Below are 26,358 nucleotides of genomic sequence, written 5' to 3'. Positions count from 1 at the left end.
ATACACATCTGCATCTACTACTACCATATCCATCAAATCAAACCATCACACACATACATGAGTCCATGATAAAACAAGTGCACACATCTGAACATCTATAAGCTCGTATATATCATAAAGCAAAAATAACAATCAAACAATACATCCAAAGGCCAAAATCCACATGAATATAAGATAGATTGCACTCACATGAACATCCAACAATCACATAACATAAATGTCAATAAATCACAAACATCTATCTATATGAACATCCAAAAGTGCATCAACATAAATATCAAATGAACATCAAAAGAATAATGATACATAATGAGTAAGGCCACAACACATAATGTACACTCATCCATTCATAGGTGTCTGATCTAATGGTCCCTGCTCACTGGGGGTACTCATCCTCTCTTGGGTCACCTACTTTGTCGCATCTATCATAGGTGAAACCTACCCAATCACAACAGCTTGACTCGTCGATGCCTCATCTATCCTTAGTGGCGGTAGTGGTAGTGGTGGCCTTGGTGTCATCATAGCTATAAATTTCTATAGGGTACTCAACACCTCACCCATCTGAGCCTCCATGTCACTCATCCTAGCCTCCAAATCTATCGATTCCCTTGGCCTCTCTAGTGGTAGCTTTGAATCTAGTGGTACTAGTTGTTGTACTTGTGGTTGTGCCTCTAGTAACACCTACTACTATCTCTATGGTTGTGCACCTGATGGATCTTTGATTAGAGCCAGCATCCATGGCCTCTAGCTCCAAACAAATTGCACATCCTCTAGCAACCTAGTCCTCACCTACTCTACTCTAGCTTGCTTTGCCCCTCTGTCTCATTGACCAACACCCACACCACCAACCAACCCTCCTCTCACCCTCACCCCACCATGGCCTCGAATCCCTCCAACCCTCTTTGCACCCACTAGTCATTGCATTGGCCTCGTGCCACTCCCCTCTTTGGTAGTACCACGGCCACTCGGCCTCGCCTCCCCTATGCTCTGATCACACCTCTCACCCTAGCTCTAGCCCACCATCTCCCTCTGCCTCTCCTCAGGTTGCCCTCATCATCATCATCCTCTCCCCCACTTGATGGCTTATCGATCCCCAAAATAGGCTTAGTCGGATCTATGTATCTAGGGAAGGGATGCTTCTGAAACCACTGTGCATAATCCCCCTCCATCCCTGCATCTACCACCCCATCTCATAAGGCCCATGGTTGTGGCATGTTTATCATCTACAAAAAGGCCTCCAAGGAAGCCTTGTACTCCAAGGTCATCCCCCACACTGCTCTCTCTAACTACACCCGAGTGTAATGTGTTGTCCTCTATGGCATGCCCTGCCACCAATTGAATTGTCTCACTACCTGCCTAAAACAAAACTACTCTATCACTACTAGTATTCGACCCAGTAAATATCTCAAATCAAATAAGTATACCATCTCATCATCCTTTGCCCATGGCTCTATAAACTTGTACCATCTCCACACTACCTCATCAATATCATCCAAAATCTACTACCAATACTCGATCTTGCCCAAATGGGGCTACATGATCACACTAGAATAAGTATACATGAATGGCACACCCTGAGGCTACTATCACACACACACTAGATGAGTAATGGGAAAATTCTCCCATGTCCATAGCTATAACAAAATCACCCCTTCTGATAACGATGACACGTCAAAATACACAACCTGATGTAAATCATGATATAAGTGGGTCAAAATGCAACTGCCCCATGCAAATCTCTATGGTTGATCAATGATATCTTATATCAATCAGCCCCAGCCAACTAGACATTCCCACCCCTGTCAATCTGGAAACAAAAACCCTTCTATTAGTCTCACCAAAACTATTGGTAGTGGCTCATACTTTAGCATCTAGAACTAGGAGACACTGTGATCCCCAATGCTATCATCTCCAAACATATCTCTAAAAGTGGTGCCATTGGTAGTCTAATCATAATACACCAAATCCTCTACTATCAATATCTAAAATATCCTGTATACATCCTTGGGAGTCACTGTCATCTCCCCCATTGGCAAATAAAATGTGTTGTGGTTTGAGTGCCATTTCTCAGCCACAGCTATCAATAGCCCCCAATTCACTCGAAACTAGGGCATATGTAACAAATATGTGAACCCACATCTATTTATCACCTAACGGTTTGCATCGAACAATCGGCCCACTACCTCTAAAGGCCATGGATACAGTCCTCGTACCATGACCTTTCACCCATGTACATGTTTTTCATCAGACAAACAAAAATGTTAGTTTTCATCACAAAGTGATCATCACACATCAGTCTCCTATTTATATATAGCTACCTAGCTAATAGTTCTATCTTGGCCCTACTACTCATCCCTCTCTATCTTGAGTCAGACCATTTTATTTTCCCTACTCTGTATCCTAAGTTGGGGCATCACTATTTACTTATCTATCATCAAGACTAATCCTACAACATCACTTCATGAATACTTGATCAATTTTGTTTCCTCGCTACAACACATCCTTGGTTAACAAACCTAAAATCTAGCCTTTTGTGTTATCTTACACTCAACTATGGCCCTACACTCATTTTTTGCACTTCAATAACCATTTGCACTATTTCCTAGGACATATGTGCTACCAAATCAATTACATATGTTAAAATAGGTAGATGCACTACTTAAACTATCAAAAGCACTATTCAACTCATCACATGTGCTTCAAAGTGGTTAAGCACTATTATGCTACTCATACATGCTATTTTAAAGTGCATAAGTGCTATTATACACAAAAGTGCTACAAACTCATTCATATGTGCCTAAAGACTCAAATGTGTTATTTCAATAGACATATGTGCTATTTCCCTAATGCTTGCACTATTTTTAATCATAACATAGGTTTTAAATGTGCTATTTCATGGCACATATGTGTTATAGTAGTATTCAAATGCACTAAACTAATGCATATGTGCTAAAAGAAATGCCAAATGTGCTACAATACATAAACTATCACATTTTTCACAAAAATTCATGCAAAATTTCAAAAAAACAAAGGTACAAATGCAAAACTCATAAAATGAACGATCTCGATGACTTATTGGGGCACCATAGTCCACTAGACACTCGTACCAACATCCTCTCTCAAATCTGTGCTCTCATAAAGGGACCCCCATCCTCATTGAATCAAAACTCCAAATCACTAAATGAAAAAGGGAAGTGTGAAAATGACAAGGGTAAAAGGTCTTTTTGACTTATTTAATGTCTCTAAGGGGCATTTATATCACTTTTTCACCCTATTTACCCACCATTTGGATCTTTTCACTCACTCTCACAAATTGGGTATTGTATCAAACCAACCTAATCATTTTTTTTGTCAACTATCCAACATTTCAAAAATAAAATTGGAACCTACTTAACTTTTACACTTCCATATTTTCTTCCAATTTCATTTCTGAGGGGGCATATATCCATATCAAATCAAGACATTCAAACTAGGGCATCAATTTTTTTTTGAAAAATCAAAAACCTCCTGCCCTAGCCAAAAATTTCAAACATCAAATCTACCAAAACTAGGGTATCCAAGAAAAAAAATTGCAACACCAAATCAACACCACAATCAAATCATCAATGATCAGATATCAAACCATCAATAGACAGACACCACAACAACGGCAAAATGTCAAAATATCATCGAACAGACATCCAATCATTAGAAGTTGACCTAAAATCAAAATATCAAGATAGTCTTTAAACTAATATGCTTAGCATATTAGCTCAAAGAGGGGCATTTTTAGACACCCAAAAATTGGCAAAGACCTAAATCACGCAATTTTGAACAATTAGTACAAATTTAAGAGAAAATCAAAAGAAACACAATAGACTTTCAAATCAAAAATCACATCAGGTCATTAATTATCTATCCAATCGACAAGACCTAAATCAACTTTAAAAGAGGAGAAAACAAATTCAAATTCATAAAATGAAATTCAAAAAAAAGAGGAAGAAAAAGACAAAGTGTTGAGAATAAATAAGACATTTGTTAAATCAATAAAATCATTTATCCTCACAAAATTAAAAATCTCCCTTTTTCATTTTAAAAGAATTAAAAATATCCTCAATTATTCTCAAAACCAAGTCTATTGGACTCTTCCTCCTAGTCTCTTATGAGATATTTTCAGTTTCACTTTCACCCATTAGTCAAAGGTGAAAATTTTGATTCTTGCCCCAACCCCTTCTGAAATCCTATAAATAGGAGGGAAATCCAAGAGCCAAGGGACCCAAGTCTTAGGCATCTGCACTATAGGCACATTCTGAGTTATCATTTTAGCATTATCATTCTAGTGAATTCATAGCATTTTAGCATTGTTTTTATGTCATTTAACATCATTTATTACATGTTAGATCATTGTATGGCCATTGTCATATCATTTTAAGATTTTTTATCTTCATATAATCTACATTATAGTCATAGATCTTGCATGCATTCTTGTAGATCTGCATTCTAAGCATACTCCCATTCTAGAATTGTCACTAAGATGCTGGTCTGGGAGCTATTTTAGTAGTTATAGTTAGGGAAACATGATACATGCTCATAGAATTTATAGTTTGATAATTATTTCTTGGGTTTAGTCTAGTTCATTATTAGTCTATCTAAATTGTACATTAAGGTTTCACGAATACGTGATTATATCATGTACAAGACTTAAATAAATTTTCACTAGAATCAAAAACTATCACATATGTCAAGTGGGTTAAAGCTACCAAGGACCTTGAAGAGGTTAAAATAACTGAATGGCCCACTAAAAGAGAAATTTATATCTAGGAAGCAGTGGGAGAAAATAAAGCTTTGCTAACAAGGAGTAGCTAAAGACTTATTTGATTAAAGGTAGTGATAGATTTAGATAGGATTAGATATACTGAGCGACATATTAAGAAAGTAAATCTCTTATATATGCATATATTAAAGTTATTTTCATTTACCCTTTAAAGTTCTTTCAATTTAATGTAGCTTGGATGAGTTGTATATCTTTTCATTGATTGATTTTAATTCAAAGAATTAAGTAATAGCTTTCAAGAATTGATAGGGTTTCTAGGTGTATGGGAAGGATATCATAAGAATGAAATTATGGGTTAACTACTGATAATTTAATTGCAAGTCAATTAAATAGGTCAGAAGTTACTATTTGACTCTATATAACAATGGATAAGGCATTGATCAATTAATTTAGATGCAATCTAATATAGTTATGTGATTGCACAATAAATTATTTAAAATCAAATTTCTATTTCTATAAATGAAGGATTAAGTTTGTTGGTCATTACATATTTGTGATTGCGTTCCTCTAAGTTATAGTTAGCTAGTGTGATCAAGGGGCTCATTAAAAATCTAGAAGAATGTTTACCATTATCTTCTATAGGGGATAGATCTAAAAAAAGAATTAATTGTGAGTGAGTTTTTTTAAAGAAGAAGATCATAAGAGTAGTCATATCAATCCCTAAGGTGTACCCACCTTGGGCCTACTGAGCCTAAAGTGTTGACAATCTTTGTGATTCTTCTGAAGTTGGTCCAAAACTAAGATTAACACTATTGAATATAGGATTTAGCTAATCTTAAGGCTTGTTTCTATCTTATGCTTTCTGGTATTGGGTTTAGAGCAACCTAGTAGTTCCTTTCCAAAATAAACTCCACTAGTTGGCAGGATTATATACTCAAGTTGACTTCCAATAAATAAATTAGAACAATTTGTGCTCAAATGAAAAAATTTCTAAAAATAGTAATTTTGCCAAAAATAGGGAATCTGCACAAAGATAATCCTTATTAAAAAACTAAACAGAATTTTTGGGTGATGCAAGATTTCTCTTACACCTTGGATGTTCCTGCATCATCATTCATTTTATGTTTTCATAGATATTGTGTCTATTGAAAGAGTTATATTTGTTGGAATTCTTTAGAATAACTAAGAGGGGGGGTGAATCGGTTATCCAAGGTTCAGATGTATAAACAAAACGTTTCACAGCTTCGTGAACCCATAAAACATTTATCATAATGCATGCATCCATAAGATTATGCAATCACTTAAAACTTTGTAGGTTACTGTCAAATATATTTGCAAAATGTAAACATGAAATATAAAAGATTCAACAACACATTTGACACAATGATTTATGTGGAAATCCAATTTGGGAAAAAACACCAGTAACATGCTACTCTTTTTCACTCTTCTGAAGTGATGCCCTGTGAAAGGCCAACCCTATTAAAGGTTATACAATACACACTGTAAAATGTGACCCTGTTAATGGATTCCAATCACCCTATTAGGAGTGAGCCTTGTTAGAGGACTTTATACCTTTCACTTGGAATGTCACCTGGTTAAAGGATTTACCCTTAATCCAAAGGATTTTACCCTAGAGTGATACAATTATTAGAGAGTAACAGTAAGGCTTGATTTGATAACAACTTACAACTCCATTTGCAGATTAGAGATCTCTATTTCAGTCCTCCATTCTTCTTGGCCTTCACACATTTTAGCTCTGATAGCTTGTTCACCCTTCAAGCATTCATACTCTTAAGCCTTCTTGCTTAACATGCCAATGTAGACTCTTCTCTAGGTCACTTGATGAAGCAAAACCCTTGACTCCTTCTCTTCCTTAGGTTCTTGCACATGACACCTTTGCTTCATGACTAGTCATTCCTATAAATAGGATATTAAAACCTTTTTCCACTCACTCTCCATCGTCCAATTTAGGGTTAGGTAGGATACAATGAATCTACCCCATATTCCATATCTTTTATATAAACTTCTCCTTCAATCCTCTTTGAATTTGCCTCAAAATGGTTTACCTTGAATTCTATGCCACCAACTCATCACCCTTATCTTCCACCTAGTTCACACAATCCAAGAAAACAAACTTCTTGGCTTAGATTCATCTAATTTACGATCTTTCAAATAATGTAATAGCTTTACATTAACTAGCTTTTGATGCTTGGCACATACTATGTTGCTTGACATCCTCTATAAAATCACTCAACATGAACTAAAGTTTACTCGTGCTTGACATCAACTAAACTTTACTCAACATCCACTGTTTTGCTTGGCATCCACTAGAATTTACTTTTATTTGGCTCCAACTGATTTTCTACTTAGCTTGCACTAACTTTTCTTAGCACCTACTATCGACTCATTCAACATTGGCAAATAGACTTTTTTTAACTTGTTCTTCTATAATTTCTTAGTGTAGCCAACCTTTGTAACCTTAAGCAGATTATCAATACATCATGTTATCACTATCTTAACTAATTTTTGTACTCCTTTGTATATCATAACTCAACCTTTCCTCTAGGTGCTATTCTTACATCTTTTTATCAAATCCTCTTCATCAATCAAATAAGTGATAATACTTAAATCATATAAGTAGTTGTCTTACCAGAAAAATAGCAGGTTTGACATCAGTGACAAAATAATGATTGAAATATATATATTAATCTGTTGTCAACAATCTCCCTCTTTAACAATCTTCCTCAATCATTATTGACAATATTTGGTCTTGATTCCCTTTTCTAAACTATTTTGAGAAAAATATATCAAGATTTTTATTCTTCTTAATGCATTCTATTCAAATTCATAGTTGTCAAAATTAATATGCATTTTATATTTTCTCTATATTTCTCCAATTAGATGTGTAACCATTCATTTAAACATATAACATGTTTTGATAATTGAAAATGGAAAGAAACTTTGGAGAAGAAAATAATATCAAGAGAAGAGGTACGTTTGTAAATTTGCTAATATATTCCACCATATGTATTTAGGAGTTGAGATAAAATTCTTAAAGTGGATGTTTAGATATGTCCTTTAAATTTTAAATTTTTAAATAAACATATATAACAAAATTCAAAATATTGATATTATATTTTCTATTGTTTAATTTCTAATCTAGGTACTTTTATTTTTTGAGATCTAAATGTAGATTATATTAAGGAACTAGTTATTATATTATTTCAAAAAATATAAGTATATTATTATTTAGAGGGAAAATGGAAATCATGAATTTGTTAATGTAAATTAGATGAAATAAGTTCATTAGTTAAGCATCTTCACTCTAAGCCAATAAAATATAAGAGAAAGAGGGGGTTTCAAACATTAATCTTAATATAATTTGAGTTATGTAAGTAAAGAGATTTGTCACTATGAAATTATCTCTGAAATTGACCCTATTCTCCCTATGAGCAATGACATTTGTGTCAGCAGTTGAAGAGATTGCAATTGATCACCATCAATTTACAATCTTTGTCTATCTTTGAGAGGGGAGACTCCCACCTATTATTGGGGTATTTGGCCTTTTTTCATTACTTTTCTCTAGAATAGGGCTATACACAATGAAAATCCTAAAGCTCAACTTCATTTGGGAGCTTCTTACTAGGCCACAACTCCAATTTTCATGATCTTCTAAAGATGTTGTAGTCAGAAACCTTGTGTCCCATATGAAAGGTGAATCTCTTGAGGCTCCCCTAGAGGGAGATCCCCATATCTCCCTAAATTCCAGCTTCTTTTTCAAACCCTCTAGATCATTCCTATATAGTTTCATTTCTTGTAATAAAATGAGTTATGCCTTTGTTATATATATATATATATATATATATATATATATATATATATATATATATAGTTTTAGGACCCATTTATTGTTAAGGGCATTTGAAGCCCTAATATTCCAAGTTGGGACATTCATGGTGACTTGGGAAGGATCTTCTCCTTCCTTGCATTAAGGATATTGGTTAATTTGGATTCACCATGAGCACATCCATCCCTCATTCTTAATTCTTGAAGGGCTTTTCTTCCACTCTTCTTATTTATTTTTGCACAATCAAGAATGTTTTTACATGGTTAGTCATGGTGATCTCCAACTATTCCTGATCATTATGTTCTAATTCTTCTTGTTTTGTTATCAAATGTTCTACTACTACTTCCTTTTCCAACAAGTCGTCATCTTTCAAATATTTAATCAATGATTTATTCTATCTCAAAAGTTCCTCCTCGTCACAAATTTCATTGATATATTTGTTCATCAAGTCATTAACTACAAATTCACATAAATGCTCAAATATGATCCTAATATCTTGCTCCACTGGATCTTGGCTATAAGGTTCCTCATTTGGAAGGCCTGATGGGTATAATGTTTCCTCTAGGATATCTATGTCATTATCTACATGTTCCCCTCCCCCATAATCATTTTCCTCTCTCTGTTGACTCGTTTCACTTATGAAGCCTCCTTTCTTAGTAAGAATGATTGTTATATCTTTCTACAACTTATACCTTTAGGAGTCCCTTCCTCCTACCTCTTTGGTTTCTACCCCTACATTTTTGTTGAGATCTTGCTTAGAACTTCCCTCACCCCTCATTTTTTTGACAACTATCTCTATTACCAACTGAGATGAAAAGGGGACATTCCTAATGAATCTTGAAGCCTCACCTCCTTGATTTGTAGAGATAATAGTTCCAACTATAATTGAGTTGAGTGAGGGTACTACTTCACTTATTTCCCCCTCTTCCAAATCATCATCTACATGAGATTCCACAGAGTCAAACCCTCATTTTTCCTTATTAAGGATAATTTTTGTGTCAAGAGGAGGATATGGAAAAGAAGGGCTTTGATTCAAGATTGGAGAAATTGATGCATGGTCCTCTATGAAAGATCCTTCCATGAATATCAATTCTATTATGAGTGGCCTTCCCCTAATATATATCTTTAAAGGCTTAGGTTTAATAATGTTGTTATCCATATTGACTATGATAATTGCATTAGAGAACCTCAATTTACATTCTAGAAAAACCTACATATTTCCCCAATGAAGGGTGCTCCCTTTAATACCATAAACCATAACTGAAAACAAAGAAACAACAAAAAATGCGAGAACAAAATATGGACTTTCTTATTTGTGCCACAAATGTAGAATTACATAATTCACAAGTACAATATTCTAACCCACATGGGCACCTTCATTACAATAATCTGCAAGACAAGCTATGAACTATCACCCAAAGTTGTCCTAGACAATGTTTGGGTCTTTCTTAAATAGGCAATTTATGCCTCTCAAGAAGGTTTTAGATGCTCAAACTTAATACCTAGGGCCGAAAGACCCTGACAATACATATAGATTCAGCTAAATACATATTTGACAACCTATTTTAGAAATTATGGCAGCCCAACTTCTAAAGGCCATAACTCTCAAATTGGTGCTCTAATTGGCTATTATAAACACTTTTCAAAAATGCCAACTCCTGATCTACAAGCTCAAAATATCGCAAGTGCCCTTCTGTCAAGTTTTTGGACCTCATCTAAGCACTTTAAGGCCTCCAACAATGATCCTGAAGCTTTTTCTACAAATTTTTCCATCTAGAATCTACAATAACTTCTTTGATACTTAAGCTAGAGCAATGAGATTTTTATGGTAGTCTTATAACTCTAAAATGAACCTTCATGTAGAAAATGAGAACATTTCGAGCTTGAATGAGACACTTACTAAAAATAGAAAGTTTCCATAAATAGTAAACACCTTGTCTACTAGTCCTTATTAAAATAAAAAAGACTGAAAAGAAAATATTTTTGGGTGATGCAAGATTGCTCTTACACCCAGGATGCTCCTGCATCAGACACCTAGGGTATTTTCTAGAATCATGCCATTGCACTATCTTGCACACTCCAAACTTCATCTTCAACTTATTATACATATCCACTAGAAAACACCCATTTCTCAAATGAACCATGACTTCATTTCCAATTTGAAATTCCTTATACCTCCTTTTCACAACTACCTTAGCCTTATACTGTGTATTCATATTTTTGATGTTTTTCCTCACTTCCTCATGGATGTTCTTCAAATATTCAGCAAAATCTTCTACTTTAGCACTATTTATCCCTCCTTTATCCAACTACCTCAATTCAAAAGTATTTCTTGGACTAATCCCATATACAATCTGGAATGGTGATTTACCAGTACTCCTATTGATAGAATTATTGTATGCAAATTCTGCCTATGGTAAAATCATATCCCATCCTTTTGATTTATCTCCAACCAAACATCTCAACAAGTTTCTCAAAATTCGATTAACAAATTCTATCTATCCATTAGTCTATGGATGATGTAATGAACTAAACTTCAAATATGTCTTCAACTTCTTCCACAATGTATGCCAGAAATACCCAAAAAATTTGGCATCTCAATTTGAAACTATACTCTTGGATAGATCATGTAGACTCACCACTTCCCTAAAAAATAACTCTGCCACATGAACAACATCACTAGTCTTCTTGGAAGGAATAAAATGTGTCATCTTTGAAAACCTATCAACCACCACAAAAATATAATCATATCCATGCTAAGTCCTCACTAATCCAAGTATAAAATCCATGCTAACATCCTCCCACAACTTCTCTAGTATAGGTAATGGTTGATACAACCTTGTATTCTGCTTTACTCCTTTCGCCATCTGACATACTTTGCAACTCTGTACAAACTTCTTCACATCTTGCTACAACTATGGCCAATAATAATTCTCAACAACTAAAGCTATGGTTTTGCCTCTCCCAAAATGTCCAGCTAATCCTCCACTATGCTTCTCCTTGATGAGATTCTCTCTCATTGAACTTTTGGGAATGCACTATTGGCTTCCTTTGAACAACATATTATCCTAGATCATGAAATCCAACCACTTTGTCCAGTCAAGTGTAACAAATTCTGTACAAGCTTTTCACGCTTCACCAAAATCAGTATCATCTAGATACAATGTACTAAGTTCCTTGAAGCCAACCACCTCTATTTGCATTTTTGTCAGCAAAATTTGTCTTCTACTAAGAACATCTGTGACTCTATTAGACTTCCCACTCCTATGTTTCAAAACAAATGTATAACTCTACAAAAACTCAACCCATTTCAAATGCCTTTGGTTCAATTTTCCTTGACTATTCAAATATTACAAAGCTTGATGATCAGTATACAAAACAAACTTCTTAGGAAGAAGATAGTGTCTCCACTTCTTCAATGATTGAACTATAGCATAAAATTTATGATCATAAACAAAAAAAATTCTTTTTGCATCATTCAATTTCTCACTAAAATAAGCAACAAGTCTACCTTCTTAGCTCATAATAGCTCCTATTGCAGTACCACTAGCATCACAGTGTACTTGAAACACCTTGTTAAAATGAAGAAGTGCTAAAATAGGTTGCTTAGTAACTTTCTAATTTAATAGATTAAAACTCTTATCTACTCCTATAGTCCTACTTAAATTCTTTCATATCCCCTCTCATTGTTTTAGTCAAGGGTCAACAAATACTGCTAAAACCTCTTGTGAACTTTCTGTAAAACTAGCCATTCCATGAAAAGATCTTACCTCTGTCACACTCCTTGGAGTAGGCCATTCAAGGATAGCCTTCACTTTCTCTGGGTCCATTTTTAGACCTTCTACTGAGACTACAAATCCTAGGTGCACCAACTCCTTTACAAAACTACACTTCTTTAGGTTTATCAGCAACTTTTCTTCCCTCAACTTATCAAACACCTTATGAATATGAGTCAAATTCTCCTCCAATGTCTTACTAAAGATCAAAATATCATCTAGGTAAACAATGACAAACTTACCCAGAAACTGCTTTAGTACCTCATTCATGAGGCACATGAAAGTACTTGATGCATTGGTTAGCCCAAAATGCATGACTAACCACTCATACAGTCCTACTTTGGTCTTGAAAGTAGTCTTCTATTCATCACCTTCTCTTATACAAATCCGATGGTATCCACTCTTCAGATCTATCTTTGTGAAATACTCAGCTCCACTCAAATAGTCCATAATATCATCCATCCTTGGCAATGGAAATTCGTACTTGATCATGATCTTGTTGATAGCACAAGAATTTGTACAGATCCTCCATTCTTCATTCTTCTTTGGTGCTAATACTACTGGTATAGCACATGGACTCAGACTCTCTCAAATCAACCCCTTCTGTAACAACTCATGAACTTGTCTGTTTAACTCTTCACTTTCTATTGGTGTCATTCTGTGCACTGCTTTATTTGGAAAACTGGCTCCTAGAACCAAATCCATTTGGTGACTGATCTTCCTCATTGGAGGCAATCCATCAGGTACATTATCTAATACAATATTAGAAAACTCTCCCAACATATTTTCAACTTTTGTAGGTACCTCCTCTACTTCTGAATTATAGCAAAACACATATGCTCATGCTTCATACCTTTGAGAAACTCTTTTTTATCAACAAAACATATTCTAGCAACACTACATACCTTTTCTTCTTTCTCCTTCAATGGCTTCAACTTATGTTTCACTCCATCCTTAGTCATAGTGTAGGTATTTTCTTGCCCATCGTGTACAACATGCCTGTCAAACTACCACGGCCTACCCAACAACACATGACATATGTCCATAGGTATGATATCACAAAGGACCTCATCTTGGTAGCTTCCAATCTTGAACTTCACTGAGCATTGCTCATTGACCATGACCATGTGGTCATCTTGCACCCAAGCAATACAGTATGGACGCGGGTGTTTCTGTCTCTTTAGCTTCAACTTGGTGACCATTATTTTTGACACCAAATTTTCAATACTTCCACCATCAATGATCACATCACAACACTTATCTTCACATCTACACCTTGTGTGAAACAAGTTCCTTCTTTGATTAGGTTCATTCTCACCACTCAGCATGACTTTTCTATTAACTAGGACTTTTCCTCTTTCAACATCTTGAGAATGTGATGATCTGACATCTTCATCAACATGTGCAACTCTTGTCTAGCCTTTTGTTCTTCAATCTATCCTTCCTTGGTGTTGAGTACATTCAAATGCTCTATGCCCTTCTTCTCCATAGTAAAAACATTTCCCACAGAAGCCTCCTCTTCCAGATCCTTGTCCTCTGCCTCTTCCTTGCTGATTTCTATTGTTCAGATCATGGAAACGATTGGAATTGTTTTCCCTCTAGTTCTAATTGCTACTTCCAGCCTAATCCTTGTTCTTCTAATCATCATTATGACCTCCATAAGATTATCTACCAGATCTTCCACCACGACCTCTTCCACTATTCTTATTGTCAAACTTCTTGCTCAGTTTCTCCTCAACTATTAGGGCAAACTAGTATATCTCCTCAATACTGTTCATTTGAATCAAACTTAGCTCATCTTAAATGCTTGGCCTTAACCCATTAAGATAATGGGCCACTTTCTCCTTATCAGCTCCTGCATGGCCAGTTCCAATGAGAACTTGGTAGAACTCTTTGGTATGCTCCTTAATAGATTTTCCTACTTTCTTTAACCCTCGCATTTTTTTCAATAGATCAAGCTCATAATCCATGGAAATGAATTGTCCCTTCAATTTAGCTATCATCTGATCCCATCTGGTGATTTGTCCTTTCCCTTTCTATTTCACTCCAATTGAACCTCTTGCCACTAGATTTTTGCATGTCCCTTCAATTTTGCCTTCGCAAACTTGACCCTATCTAGATCCTCAATATCTTCATACTCAAAGTACTTCTCCAGTTCATTGATCCAATCGATCAACTCCTCTAGGTTAATATTTTCCAAAAATGTGAGAACCTCAAACTTAGGTCTTTTTCCAATCTTGGAGATGGCCCTAAAAAACCTCTCTTCCTCTGGATTTAGAACTGTCTCTGCTTCGACATTTTCTTCTACTTCATCCTCATCCTTGCTTTCATCTCTTACGGGAAGATTTATTCCTTTATGCATTTGTTCTTCTAATGCTTGCATTTGTCTTTGGAGGGCTCAAAAGCCCTCAATTGTAACACCTATAGCTCTTCCACCATTCTCTCTTCATGGAGGCATTTTCACGCTTCTGTTGAAACCCTAGTGCAACCTTCCTCACATTCAACAATTTGTCTACATGCTCAACCCAAACCATGGTCCTGGTGTGAACTACCTCATAGTCAGTGATCTGTCCACACACTCAAGAACTCTAGCTCTAATACCACTTGATGAAGGGTGCTCCCTTTAATACCATAAACCATAATAGAAAACAAAGAAATGACAACAAATGCGAGAACAAAATATGGGCTTTCTTATTTGCCACAAATGCAAAATTATAGAATTCACAAGTACAATATGCTAACCCACATGGGTGCCTTCATTACAATAATCTACAAGACAAGTTGCAAACTATCACCCAGAGCTGTCCTAGACAATGTTTGGGCCTTTCTTAAATAGGCAATTTTATGCTACCTGGTAAGGTTCTAGATGCTCAAACTTAATACCTAGGGTTGATAGACCTTGACAATACATATAGAGTCAGCTAAATACATATTTGACAACTTATTTTAGAAATTTCGGTAGCCCAACTTCCAAAGGCCATAACTCTCAAATTGGTGCTCTGATAGGCTATTATAACCACTTTTTGAAAATGCCAGCGCTTGATCTACATACTTAGAATGGCACAAGCACCCTTCTGTCAAGTTTTTGAACCTCATCTGAGCACTCTAAGGCCTCCAACGGTGAGCCTGGAGCTTTTTTTGCAAATTTTTCCACCAAAAATCTGCAATAACTTCTTCAATACTTAAGCTAGAGCAATGAGATTTTTATGGTAGCCTTATAACTCTAAAATGAACCTTCATGTAGAAAATGAGAACATTCTGAGCTTGAATGAGAGACTTACTAAAAATAGCAAATTTCCATAAATAGTAACGACCTTGTCTACTAGTCCTTATTAAAATAGAAAAGACTAAAAAGAAATATTTTTTAGGTGATGCAAGATTGCTCTTACACCTAGGATGCTCTTGGATCATTCCCTAACTTATTACCTATCAATTTAAAAGTCTCTTTTGTTGATAGTTCAATCGAGAAATTAGGCAGACAAACAACACAATCTATTATAAAGGAGCCTAAGTTGTTTGGGGTAAAGAAAGGCTGCCAGTCAAGGACTCTAAAAGCTTTGCCTTTGAAAGCTAGGGTGTTTTTAATTAATTAATTTTTTAAATCAAATTGGAGCTACAACAATCAATATAAAGAAAATCATTTTCCAAGATAGTTACTTCTAGTTTACTCCCCTAAGATTCTTTCAACCATCTCACAATAGTTTCTATCTTTGCACCTATTCTTGTTCATTTGGCATAAGGTCTATACTTTTGGCATTGGCATTGGGTATATCCCACTTCATAATCCTGAAGATCTAGAGTGAGGATTTCCTCCTTATCAATTGCTAATGAATTAGTGGTGACCGCCCCATTGGCTTGTTGGGGCTTCCTTCCTAGTTGGTTTGATTATGAGATCATATTTGAATTTGGAAAAAGGTGATCTTTGAACTGGATCTCTCAGGGGAATGAAAGGATTAGAATCCATAAAATGTAGGGATTGAGTCAATCCCAATCTTCTTTTAGAGGGGGGTTTCCACCTATGTGAGTTCTTAAGATAAGGGTGAGAAGGAATTCAAGTTTTAGGGGGATCAAATGCAACTTCTTTTTGTCTACATCATTTAGATTTTACATTTATGCAACTTTTATCATTAGATTCACTCTTTGTTAGTGTAGAAAAATTCCAAGGAACCAAATCTAGAATCAATTTGTCATAAAAGGGGAGGATATATGATGCAGGAGCACCTTGCATTGGAAAATTATTGGAAAAAAAAAAAAAATTCTGGAGGAGAGAGAAAAGTGACGAAAATTAGAGGAGAAATAATAAAAAATAAAAAAAGGGGAAAAGGAGAAAAAAAGAAAAAGAAAAGAGGAATTTCTATTTTCAAGGTGCGTAGGTGGCGTAAATAGAAAAATAAGAAAAATAGTTGTCATTCCATTAATCGAGGTGTGTAGGTGGAAATTCTAGAAGGTTTTGGATAAATCATGTATTTAATATTTGTTGGGTGCTTAGTTGTATTTGGGTGGGAATTTAATATTTATTTAAAGGTAGTTGTATTTACCTTTTATCCCACATTGGTTGTGTTTGTAATGTCTTGGGTTAGAAGTGCCTATTTAAGCAAGGCTTATTATCATTTGTAATCAAGTTCGGAAAATAGAAGCTCTTCAAGTGTAAGCTCTTGTAGTGAATTTTCAAGTATTAATGGATGCTTTATGAAGCATTTTTGTCATCTCTATCTTCATATTGTTTCATTCTTGATTGTGAGTGGGTAGAGTGGTGTGGCCCTCCATCAATATATTTTGTGCACCAAAAGATAAAATATTATTTGTTGAAATTTGTCCTAGTTGTCTCGTTCACATAGATTAAACAAAATATAGAATTCACATGATTCATTTTTCATATTTCTCCTTATAGTAGATAATATTTATTATGAGCACCGTATAGCTATAGAAGTTTCAATATAAGATCATTGCCTAATATTAAATAAATCACCTTTGATTTAATTAGATGAATTTATGATTCGTCAATTTACTAAGAACTTGCCTTAATTGATTGTCTAAAGATTTTGAATTTTGGAGGCTATACAAATTTGCTAAGTTTAAATTGATTTTTACCCTAGGTGTATTTGATCATCAATTTTGGTAATCTATAACTATAAATTGACCACTTGTATTATTTATAAATAATATTTAAATTAATTATTAACTATATCTAGAAAAAAAAAATAAGATAAAAAGAAAATCTTTGTATTGAGGAGAAGAGTTGAGTTATATGTAATATGAGTGCTAAAGCTTGAGAGTTGGTATGCAGATACCCAATCTATCTTCAAGATTTTATTTTGTCTAGAATTATTGTTTTTGAAAATATTTTTCTTGCCTTAGTTTGGTCTTGCAACTATTGCAAGAAGTGATACAATCTGCTACGAACCTAAAGAAGGACTGCTTCCCTATTCAAAGATTAACTTGTTGCATAAGTTGTTGCTAGTTGACAAATTTGGAAAAATGTTTTGATGTTGATGGAGTTCACCTTGAATCTGATTTAATTTGCCTCCCTTATTACTAAGATTATCTTTCGAGTGTAATCATATATGTCTATATGTTGAAAGCTTTTCCTATAATAACCCAAAATCTTGATGATTTTTATCCTTCTTTCATTTTTTATCTTCCTTCCTTAATGCTCGACAACCAAGAGAATAAATAGTTAACCAATCGCCAAGTAAGCACCTAAATTGTTTCTCTTATTTGTTGACTCGCATTTGCCTGTATGTTTTATTTTTCCACTAGAAATGTATTTTTTGTTCACTTGAGGAGTTGTTTCTTTTCAGTGGCTATGAAAAATATTTTATTAGTCACTTATTCGATCAATTGACCCTAACGGAGAAACCTGAGGGTCCTGCAAGGGTATTTTCCTCACTCTATACTCTTTCCCATTGATTTGTGAGTCATTTTCAATCTTGAAATCCAAATCTACCCTTCACATCATCAAACCATGGCAATGGAAAAGAAAATGCAATCTATCCAAGAGTTCAATCATTTTAAGCGAAGCTTAAATTCGTCGAGAAGGATTAACTACTTAAATCATCTTCAATTTTTTTATGAACTCTTTCCTACATAAAATTAAGACGCAATTTTATACCTTTAATTATAAATGTACTATAAGTTAATATGGTAGAAACATGGGCTAATGAAGTTGACTCAAAAATTACATAATTGAACCATGATAACTAACAAATATTAAAATGAAATGTTTTTATTAAAAAATATTTGTATTCACATAAAATATCAAAATCATTTTGCTTAGATCATCTTCATATTTTTGATGAATTAATTAGAACATACTTTTCTACCTTTATTTATAAATATATTATAAATTTATAAATTTCTTTTGAAATATTAGTAATATCAAAAAATAAGTTTAAAATATAAATTTTACAATAAAATATATATTACATTCTTAAGTGATATTATCAAACTCATTTACATTTAAGTAAATTATGAAATTGTTTATACAATTATTAGTCAAAGAAATAAATAAAAGTAATTATTTTTATTTTTATTTTTTCATGGAAGTTCAAACTTACAAACTTATGACTTAGAAATAATAATTAAAAGTCAAACCAATCTAACAGGGGTCATTAGAAGTATTTTTCCTATCCAAATCTATACACTGAACTACCTTTTAGAAATAAGGTTATGGTAGGATTAATCTCTCACTATATATCTACACTCTCAAAACTAAGGGTGAGTTTTTTTTGTTGAATTTTGTTTTTTCATAGGGAGTTCAAACCAACAGAAGCACAAAATATTTTAGCAATCCAATACAAATGCACTCATACATGGTGATGATGTCAAAATTTTACATTAGGCAACGTTTAATCTTTGATGATGATGTCAAAGTCTTGCATTGAGCAAAATGTAATCCTTGGTGGGCTAATTGAGAACCATTCAACTTCATCAATAATTCAAAGACTCACATTTTCCTTTTGTTGAATATTGATCATTCAAATTTAATGGAAAAGGTCTATTCGTCAAAAAAAAAAAGTTAGCATCTATATTATTCAAAAACACAAAATAAATTCCACAAATTAAGCTTCGAGTCCATAATGGCATATGTATTGTTTAAATTATAAATATAACTTAATCCCCACTTTTGTTTTAGATTTTCAAGGTCACGACTCGTAGTGGCCTCATCACGGACGTGGATTCATTACCTTGAATTACGAAACTCCGCAGTCAGCGGTCGTCGGAAGCTTCCATTATCGTCTACTATTTAAGTTTCAGTAGCAGACGGCAAAATCCATCGACTGATTCAAACGGGTCCTCTTCTCATGTCAATAACATGTTTAGTTGTCGCCTTAATATCTTATTAAAAGCTCTCAACAATCCCCGCTTGCTGTACCAGATACATTTCTCGAGAGAAAAATAATAGCCCGGATTAAAATGCAGCTGTTCCTGACGAATCATGTCGCATTTATCTGTAAGAAACGTTTCTCTCTGGCGCTTGCTCTGCTTATTCTCCAGCGCGGTTGCAAATTATTTGTTGATGGTGCAGACACCCTTTCTGCTGGGTCTTCCCTGCGGGAAAACCAGACCATCATTTCTAAGAATGGTACCTTTGAATTGGGATTTTTCAATCCCAATGGAACAAACAACTGGTATGTTGGAATCTGGTATGCTCAGATCCCTGACAACACCATCATTTGGGTGGCTAACAGAGAAACTCCCATTAAAAACCAGCCAGGCCTTCTCTCTCTGTCTAAATCTGGTTATCTCACAGTCTCTGACTTGCAAGGAGAAGCCATTTGGTCGAGTAATGATACTCAGAAAACAGGGGCGTCCATGGCTACCATACTGGACTCTGGTAATTTTGTTCTTTTAGGAGGCCAAAACACTTCTGAGATTATCTGGGAGAGTTTTGCGCATCCCACGGATCATTTCATGCCTACCATGAAGCTTTCCAAAGGCTTGAAGGTAACAGCTTGGAAAAGTTCAGTGGATCCGGCGCCTGGGAAATTCTGTCTCCAGATGAATCCATCCCCTGGCAAGACAGACTTCTTACTGCAGTATGAAAGCGGTGTTTCATATTACACCTCAGGAGAATGGACTGGTAGATATTTTGCCTCCATGCCAGGGGCAGTATCTGATACTTTATTTGAGCAGAAATTCGTGAAGATTTCTCCGACGAATATGTACTATTCATACGATCTCACGCCCAGAGTCCGGTCGACGACTATGCCGAGGGAAGTTCTCAGCTGGAACGGCCAGCTTTCGTTCTATTTCTCGGTTAATAACAATGCATGGAGCCTAGTTTATAATTCGCCCACTTCAAATTGTGACGTGTATGGTGTGTGCGGGGCTTATGGAGTCTGCTTCAACAGAGCCAACATTCAGTTATGCAGCTGTGTCGATGGTTTCGAGCCGAGAAACGCTACAACATGGAGTTCTCAGGAATGGTGGTCAAGCGGTTGTGTCCGGCGTAGTCCATTAAATTGCTCCACTGATGGTTTCCTCCAACTCACTAATATTTCCTTTACAGAGGACGGAGCGGCGTTTCAGAATGCACAAGAGTCGAGTCTACAAGGGTGTAAAACTGCTTGTCTAAACAATTGTTCCTGCACGGCCTTTACTTTCACTGATTCTAATTCTGCTGTTTGTAAGCTGCGGTTTGGCGATTTATTAGGCATGCAGACTATGGCCACTTCATCTGACGGCCAATCCTCATTCCTTCGATTGGCCGCTTCAGATGTGCCACAATTGTCCTCTGACGGAGGTAGCAGCAGCAGCAGAGTAATTGCTCTGTCTGTTTCAATTCCTTTAGGACTTGCTGTTTTGGGTGCTCTGTTAGTTGTTGCATGGTTTATTCAGCGCAGGCGTCGAGGGCTGCTTGAGAAAGGCGCGTACAACGGCGAAACAACATCGCTGAGAGCATTCACCTACAGAGAGATGAAAATTGCGACAAACAATTTCTCCCATAAATTGGGAAAGGGGGCATTTGGGTCTGTCTATAAAGGAACTCTACGGAACAATACATCTGTGGCAGTTAAAAAATTAGAGGGATCGGGACAAGCAGAGAAGCAATTCCGCGCTGAAATAAGCACTATTGGGAACATACATCATGTGAATTTGGTGAGACTCGTGGGATTCTGTGCAGAGAGATCTCAAAGAATGCTAGTTTACGAGTACATGCAGAATGGGTCTCTCAATTCTCTCTTGTCTCGCAAGGCCAAAGAAGCGGGCAGAGTGCTGGATTGGAATACCAGATTTGGGATCGCTTTGGGTACTGCTAGAGGGTTACTTTATCTCCATGAAGAATGCATAGATCGCATCATCCATTGTGATATCAAGCCTGAAAATATTCTTCTTGATGCAGATTTTTCCCCAAAAGTTGCAGATTTCGGACTGGCAAAGCTTGTTGGCAGAGATTTCAGTAGAGTTTTGACTACAACAAGAGGAACAAGAGGGTATTTGGCTCCTGAGTGGCTCTCTGGCGTGCCGATAACAGTGAAGGTGGATGTATTCAGCTTTGGCATGACACTGCTGGAAATAATCTCAGGGCAACGAAATAGCGACTTGAGCGTGGATGAATCAGAGCACTACTTTCCAACATGGGCAGCAGGTGAGATTGAGAAGGGAAACGCAGTGGGTATTGTGGATGAAAGAATTGCTGACAAGGCAGACGTTGAGGAGGTGAGGAGAGCAGCTGTGGTGAGCATACTTTGCATAAAAAACGATGAGAATGAGAGACCAAATATGGCTCAAGTTGTGAGGATATTGGAAGGCAAATCAGAGGGTCTGATGCTTAGCAATCATCTTGTAAATGCGACTGAAATTGGAAACTGAATGTAGTTAATGCTTATAACTGAGGCCATAATATAATGATTACCTGCTAAAAGAGTCTTTAATCTTCTGAAACTGATGCAACACTTGCATTTTGTCCATGCTTGTAGCTGTTTTCTCATAAAGTATTTCGTCTTACGCCTCTCTGTGAGATGATTTAATGGATGAGTAAATGCTCTGTGAACTGTTTCTGTCCCAGCTTCTCCGATGTTAATGTGTAGATTCAAGTACACAGAAATATCTTTTTGTTTAGAACATCCTATATAATGAATACATATTTCAATGAAAGGAGATTCTATTATGATAATTATTTGTTAGAACTTTTTATGCTTGGTTTCATCTTGATAGATTACCGAGCATAATTGAAACATGGAACAAAATATTATATACAACCAAATTAGCATTCTGATGATTATCACGGAATATAATTAAAAACATGATGCAAAAAATCATACACAATCAAATCTAGAAGTTCTTATAAATGATGAATATATATCTAGTATCTACTTTTTTATCGAAATATATATGTTAGATAAGTCTCATTCATATATCTAAATAGATTGAATTTTAGTTTTTTTTACTTGTTATAATTATGTTATATCATTCCTTTTGTTCATACATTTGTTGATATAATTATCACAGCTTGTTAATATATCATTTTTGTCACTATGTAACATCCACTTTGTTGAACTTCCTCACAAGCTTTATATTATAACTACTTGTATTGTCAATTTTCTCCTACCTTATCAACATTAAATGTATGAACAAAAAGAAAGATGTAAAATAATTGTAGCAAATCAAAAGAACTCAACAAACCAAAATCCAATTTGTATAAAAATTTTAACATGACTAAGTAAAAACAAAGTAACAAGGATCGGAATCGACAATCATCAATCGGCCATGAATCGGCAAATTTTAAACAACCCTTTAAATTTAGAGATTTTAATAATTTAAAACTTATTTCATGCACCCTTTATTGAATATAACTTAAACACACTATAACATCATCAAATAGAAGTTAACATACATAAACATGGAACATGAATGATAAATCTATCACATTCGTAACTATGTTACACATACAATGTAAATTGTAAGCTGTAGCTGAAGTAAATTACTAAATAGAAATCATATGATCACAATGATTCAAATCATAAAATGTATGTAAGATGAAGATCCATAAGACATCAAATCATAAATGTATGTAAGAATCTAGAAAAATGATCCATGAAACATATGTCTATCAATATCTGTAAACAAAATGAAAAAACAAAGCTCCAGCTCAAGCCTCATCATCATCCTTAAGCTCGGTCTTAGCCTTTGAGTATCCAATCTGCCTACTCATAAGGCGTCTAAGGTAGGTCCTAAAGGACTGCCGAGCCATAGCCCCTCCATGTAAGGTGGGCTCACGAACAACATCACTACGGCCTGTGTCTATGCGCACACATGTGCGTCTACCAGTGCCTGAACGTGCTCTAGCTGCCTCCTTTGCCATGGCCATAGCCTCAGCCTCTCTATCCACTTGCTCAACCCACTCATGGTTTTCATTAGAAAGATTGGATCCATAGCCTCAGTGAGCCACTTTGATTCTAGATCAATATCCAGAATGATTAGAGAGGAGTCAGCACCAAAAATCTATCTATATCCAGAATGATCGGAGAGGAATCAGAACCAAAAATCTGTCTGATCCTATGACGAAGGTTGTAATGAACAAAGACAAGATCATTCAACCTCTACATAGTCAATTTGTTTCTCCTCTTCGAGTGGATGTGCTCGAACATGGACCAACTGTGCTCACATCCAGAAGTGTTGCTTGGCTGACTCAGAATACGAATTATTAATCCAATCCAGAAGCAACATCATCATTAACAATGGATTGTGGAAACTTGATATTATTAATTAATACGAATTACAATTTTTTGAATTTTTGGAGTTGTGGGCCCAAACATTTGCCACCATCTATTTGAAATAAGGGAAAACAAAAACAATTAGCCTCATTTACAACTTTCGATGTTCCTCAAGCTCAACCTTTATATCCTCTATCATTTAATCCAAGAGCTATCCACTCAACTCAACCTTAGTTGGGGCTTTAAACCCCAGACCACAAATAGCAATTGCATCCATCATGTTTTGCCAACAAGGAGCCGTATCAAAAATAGATTATGATGAGAAATTTATATGTCAAATTATTATGTAAGCTTGTAAAGTGAATCTATGATTAATCAATGAATCATAAAACAAGTAGATATAGTTAAAGTTTTACTTTAACCTTAAAGAAAATAAAGAAAAAAGAATCAATTACCTGGCTGCAACAAATGGAATGTTGCAAAAGTACCAAAATTTGCAAATTTCTTTTTTGGCAGCATCATGAATCTCCTTATTCAAACCCATGCCCTCAAGCGTGGGTTGTGAGCTAGGAGAAGTGCATGGCATAAAGTAACTATTCAATCTATTTTTCTACACTCTAGGCCGCAATAGGTTGGAGTTGGACTCAATCTCAATATAAGACCGACTAGCACTAGCACTAGCACTAGCACTAGCACTAGCATGAGTACTAGAACTAGGACGAAAATGAGGCCTAGAAGAACTCTCTCCAACACAACCTATGGATGTGGAAGCTGATGCAAATGTAGATGTGGCTACGGAAGCATGGGAGCCAATAGCCCTTAACCCTTCAAGTTGCATTTTCTTATTCAATTTCTCTTGTTCATATTTTCTAATGCCACTAAACAAGTGAGTTTTGCCTTAACAGTTTGTTGAGTGCAAATTGTAATATCATGTCTAGGTATAGCAGCAATGTGGTATTTGAATCTATAGATACCACTAGAATTTATTTCTTTACAAAACGTACATTTCATTTGAAATTTGTTTCTTCCAGGAAACTCTTCGGTATATTTTCAACATTCATCTTTTTTACCCATTGCGAAAAATGAAAGAAAAGGGCTGCTGCAATAAGAAAATTCAAGCAAAACCTCAAAGTTTGAAACTAATAAACAAAAGCTACAAAACAACAAACTCTAGTTTGCAATTTGGTAAAACTAAAAAACATTCAAGATTTGCAAATGAAAACTAAAAAAAATTAACAAAAAATGCATGATACACTAACATGCAAAAGAAAAATCAACACTTACCTCTTGCAAATGAGTTGAGGAGTGTTGCTATTAACTCCTTAATGCTCCCAATGCAATTTATGGCCTCCCCAGATGGATTTCTAATCTCTTTGGTGCTCTTCCTTCTTGCAAGTTTAGAAACTTGTGATCTTTCTTTTCTCTTCTTCTCTCTCACTTTTCCTCTCTTCTACTCATGCTTAACAATTAGAAGACCCTTTAGGGTTAAAACAAAGAGGAAAGGCCAAAAAGAAAAAGAAAAAAAACATGTGTTTAATTAAAAAAAATGTCCACTTTAGGCCTTGCCGTGCGGCCGATTCATGGAGTTGATTCAGGTGATTTTTTCCATGAATCGGCAATTTAGGTGATTCATGAGAAAAAATCGGCTGATCCAATTCACAACTCATGAAAAATCGCCCATGTTGAATCGAATCGTCAAACTGGCGTTTCAGGCAATTTCATGGCTATTCTCGAAACTCTAATAAAAAGGACCCAAAAAAAAACTTGATCAAACCAATATTTTAATATTTGGAAAATATAATGAATTCATTATTAATTCTAATTAATATTTAAAAAGCTCGACAATACATTACTTTTTGTACTTTGATATTTATTAAAATTTGATGAATATATTAATATTCAAAACCTAATATTGAAAATTAAAAATATGCCTACCCTAATATTTAACAAAAATAACTAAGGGTAATAATATAATAAAATGCTTACCCACATGCTGCGAAATTTCTGAGCCTCAGTTTCTTCTATATTTTGGGGTGACCAATGTTTGGGATGGCATTGGAATGTGAGCACGGATATATGGTTTCCAAACATAAATTGATGGACCACAGAGTGTGATCCGAAACATTGATGCTAAAAACACACACAATCAAATCCAGAAATGAATTGATATTTACACGTATAACTACTTATCCTAAACCAAATAGAAAGAAAATGTTACATACAACTTTTACGGAAAAATAGCAGCAGATGCTGTCTGCAAGATACAATGTCACTGAAGCTGAAAGTACCATCACTAAAACTGCCAAACAACTGAAAACAAGC

The 26,358-nt window shown here is 35.2% G+C and overlaps 1 pseudogene across 1 annotated transcript; it reads left to right on the top strand.

Moving 5' to 3' along the window:
- Window positions 1–19,491: 19,491 nt before the first annotated feature.
- Window positions 19,492–22,496, top strand: LOC149554230 (G-type lectin S-receptor-like serine/threonine-protein kinase At2g19130 pseudogene; annotated as a pseudogene). The gene has a single exon (XR_016353236.1). The product of XR_016353236.1 is annotated as a G-type lectin S-receptor-like serine/threonine-protein kinase At2g19130 pseudogene (transcript).
- Window positions 22,497–26,358: the final 3,862 nt, after the last annotated feature.

The sequence above is a fragment of the Cupressus sempervirens genome, chromosome 6 (genome assembly GCF_028749045.1).
Source record: "Cupressus sempervirens isolate cs-2001-9-10 chromosome 6, ASM2874904v1, whole genome shotgun sequence".
NCBI classification, from domain to species: domain Eukaryota; kingdom Viridiplantae; phylum Streptophyta; class Pinopsida; order Cupressales; family Cupressaceae; genus Cupressus; species Cupressus sempervirens.
The sequence above is the reverse complement of the archived record's forward strand: the minus strand, read 5'-3'. Positions and strand labels throughout refer to the sequence as shown.